General features: G+C 35.8%; 1 non-coding gene across 1 annotated transcript; it reads right to left on the bottom strand.

The window, feature by feature from the left end:
• Positions 1–1828: 1828 nt before the first annotated feature.
• Positions 1829–1934, bottom strand: LOC132287454 (small nucleolar RNA R71). The gene has a single exon (XR_009473029.1). It is a non-coding gene; the product is annotated as a small nucleolar RNA R71 (small nucleolar RNA).
• Between the last annotated feature and the right edge of the window lie 2239 nt (positions 1935–4173).

The raw sequence follows: 4173 nt of genomic DNA, 5'->3' as shown, positions 1-4173 counted from the left end.
GGAAAATATCATTGTTAAATTCTTAGAGTTAGTATAATTAACTGTAGTATGATAGTTGTGGTGAAGTCAAAGCCCTAAGATTCCTCTCTGTCTCTGATCACTCAATTTATTTACTTTACTTTTATTTTATATTTTATTTTAATTTTAGTTTGTTAAACCATGACAACCAATAAACTTTCCAACCAAGTTACCTAAAAACCATAGAACAAAGTTAAAGACTGAAATATAAATCTCTTCTCCCTGTGGGTTCGACATCTCTTTCTATAGCATAGATAGGTTATAGTTAGCTAATTTTGTAAAACATCTTTCTTTAAATCCCGAATTGAACAAATGTTATTGAGTTCAATTCATTTGGAAAATATCATTGTTAAATTCTTAGAATTAGTATAATTAACTGTAGTATGGTAGTTGTGGTGAAGTCAAAGCCCTAAGATTCCTTTCTCTCTAATCACTCAATTTATTTACTTTGCTTTTATTTAATACTTTGTTTTAATTCTAGTTTGTTAAACTGTGACAACCAATAAACTTTCCAACCAAGTTACCTGTAAACCATAGAACAAAGTTAAAGACTGAAATATAAATCTTTTCTCCCTGTGGGTTTGACATCTCTTTCTATAGCACAGATAGGTTATAGTTAGCTAATTTTGTAAAATATTTTTCTTTAAATCCCGAATTGAACAAATGTTATTGAGTTCAATTCATTTGGAAAATATTATTGTTAAATTCTTAGAGTTAGTATAATTAACTGTAGTATGATAGTTGTGGTGAAGTCAAAGCCCTAAGATTCCTCTCTCTCTAATCACTCAATTTATTTACTTTGCTTTTATTTAATATTTTGTTTTATTTCTAGTTTGTTAAACCGTGACAACCAATAAACTTTCCAACCAAGTTACCTGTAAACCACATAACAAAGTTAAAGACTGAAATATAAATCTCTTCTCCCTGTGGGTTCAACATCTCTTTCTATAGCACTATTCTGCACGGAATCGTTCTATTGCGAGTGTAAAATAAATAGACAACAATTTTTGGTGCCGTTGCCGGGGAGATTAGTTTTTGTTTTAGTTTTTAATTAGTTATTTTGGTTTATCAGTCTTCAGACTTTCTGATATCTCACCTTACTTCTTTTTCTTTTCAGGTACAAGTTAGCAGTGAGGGCAAAGACACTTAAGGGAGAAATAGCTTCGGTTTATTAATCCTTTTTGTGAGTTCTTATTGTTTTCTTTACTTGGAATATTTTATTTTTGCTACTGTTAGGATTAGTGGAACCAGTGCATGTTAACTCGCTAAAATAGGTCAAAACCTTTAGTGCATGATCCTAAAATAGAGAGAACTTTGAGTCAGTTAAGAAAACTTAAAAAACACTTGAATAATATAGATAGTACCTCTGATAACATAACTGAGCAACGTAATGCTCCGGGTAATAATGGTAATGGTAATAGAGAACGGGATCCACCTGTTCTTCCACCACAACCACAATTGAGGGACCATTTCATTCCTACCACATATACTTCCCCTTCGTGCTTTATTTTTCCGGATGCTGATGCAACCCATTTTGAGATCAAGCCTGCTATGATCCAAATGCTTCCTACCTTTCATGGGTATGCAACAGAGGATCCTTATAAGCACTTGGATGTGTTTTTGGAATTGTGTTCAACTACCAAGTTGACCACTCTAACCAATTATTCATTCAGAATGCGACTTTTCCAATTCTCTCTCAAGGATAAAGTAAGAACTTGGTTGCAGTCCCTTCCAACAAATTCCATATCTACATGGGACATGTTGCAACTGGAGTTCTTAAAGAAATACTACACTGTGGGTAAAACCACACAAATGAGAAGAGAAATCATGGCATTTTCCCAAATCCTGGGAGAACAGCTCTATGATACATGGGAGAGATACAATGATCTTCTGATAAAGTGTCCACACCATGATATTGCTCAATGGCACTTAATATAGATCTTCTATGATAGTCTTATTGATTCTTATAGAAACATGGTTGATGCTTCTAGTAATGGAGCTTTTCTGCATAAGAGTCCAGTTAACGCTTGGGAACTGTTTGAGTCCGTAAGTGAAAACTCAGTACAACACACTTCTTCCTCTAGGTCTAGGTCTTTACCTGGAATATATAAGGTTGAAAAACTTTATGAGGTAGATAAATCTAGTGAGTTAGCCGCTCAAATAGAAGCCATGAACTGTAGGTTCGATCAAATTTTATCATCTGGCTTTACTCCTGTCACTAATCCACAGATTGCCTTGCCAAAGGAAGTTTGTTTTATTTGTGTTAATCCTAACCATTTTGCTGACGCTTGCCCTATGTTGGGACAATCATCTAAGATCCCACTGGAGTAAGTAAATGCTGCATTCTCTAGACCAGCCTATAATCCATATCCTTCTACATATAATCCTGGCTGGAGAAATCATCCCAATCTGTCATGGCGTAATTCAAATTAAGGAAATAATGTTCCTCAATCTCAGGGGCAGTATCAAAATTCATCCAATCTTATGCCACAAAATAATTCTTTCAACCAATCTGGTATTTACCGTCCACCTCAGTTTAGGAATCAACCCACTCAAGCTCCTAATCTTCCACATCCTCCTAGAAATTCTGCGTTTGAGGAACAAGTACTCAATGCTCTTGTTGATCTTAAAGCCTATACCTAACTTCTGAATTCTCATTCTCAAGCCATAGCAAAGCTAGAGGCATAAGTTGGGCAAATAGCGAGTACTCTATCTCGAAGAGAGGATAGAAAGCTGCCTAGTCAGCCAATAGCCAACCCGAAAGGGCAGACTTACATGATTGATGAAACTAATTCCTCAGGTATTCATCATGAGCAAGTTCAGGTTATCACTACATTTAGGAGTGGTCGAGTGGTTGATAACCAAGTTAAAAAAAGGACAGGAGGAAAAAGAAAGGCTTAGGATTTCCATTGTTCCTATCAATCATAATCTACATCCCAAAGATGTTTCCTTAAGTTCAATTCCACAATCCACAAGAGGAGTTGAAGGTGGAGTCACTTCTTCATTTACTCCTAACCCTGAGACAGCTTATAAGCCAAAAACGCCTTATTCAGAACGTCTCGAGGAACCCTCTCACTTTGGTAAACAAGGGGAGAAAATTCAAGATATGATGGAGGTCTTTAAACAGGTCAAAATCAATCTTCCTGTGCTCGATGCTATAAAGCAAATTCCAGCTTATTCTAAATTTCTAAAGGACTTGTGCACTCTTAAGAGAAAGTCAAAAAGCCAAGTTCCTAAGAATGTTTGTCTCATCTAGCAAGTTAGTGCTATTTTTAAGTATAACATTCCTCTAAAGGTTAAAGATCTTAGTGCCCCTACAATTTCTTGCATCATTGGAAACAATGTGATAGAGCGAGCACTTCTTGACCTCGGAGCAAGTGTTAATCTTATTCCTTATTCAGTGTACGAAAAGTTATGTTTAGGAGAGTTAAAACCTACGTCGGTTGTTCTACAGCTTGCTGACCATTCTGTCAGACAACCACGAGGTATTGTTGAAGATATACTCATAAAAGTGGACAAGTTCTATTTTCTGGTCGATTTTCTAGTTCTTGATACAGAACCGGTCCACGATTCCTAAAAGAATATTCCAGTCATTCTTGGGCAACCTTTTCTAGCCATAACGAATGCTTACATTAACTATAGGACTGGAGCCATGGATTTATCTTTTAGGAATATGAAAGTCAAGTTAAACATCTTCAATGCTATTCATTATCCCCATGATGATAGTGAATGCTTCTTCCTTGATGTTATTGATGAGTTGGTTGAGGAATCACTCCCAACTATTTTGTCCAAGGATCCTTTAGAAGATTGTCAGAATCACTTCAATTATGAAGATTTTGATATCGATGCCTCGATAGCTGAAGTGAATTCTTTGCTCAATTCCACTTCTATCACAAATTTTCCTCCATGGAAATCTAGGTTTGAGCCTCTTCCACCACTTTCTAATACTCCGCCTATTCCTTCGTTAGAGTCTCTACCTAAACTTGAGCTTAAGTCACTGCCAAAAAAGCTTAAGTATGCTTTCTTGGGTTTAAATGACACCCTCCTAGTGATTATTGTTTCAAATCTTACAAGTTCCTAAGAAAGTAGTCTCTTAAAAGTTCTTGAACAAAATAAAGAGGCTATTGGGTGAAGTGTGGCTAATTTGAAAGGAAT

This window comes from Cornus florida, unplaced genomic scaffold (genome assembly GCF_030987335.1).
Source record: "Cornus florida cultivar Cherokee Brave unplaced genomic scaffold, ASM3098733v1 CherokeeBrave_3.0.0_Hap2_Chr11, whole genome shotgun sequence".
Taxonomy (NCBI): Eukaryota; Viridiplantae; Streptophyta; class Magnoliopsida; order Cornales; family Cornaceae; genus Cornus; species Cornus florida.
The sequence above is the reverse complement of the archived record's forward strand: the minus strand, read 5'-3'. Positions and strand labels throughout refer to the sequence as shown.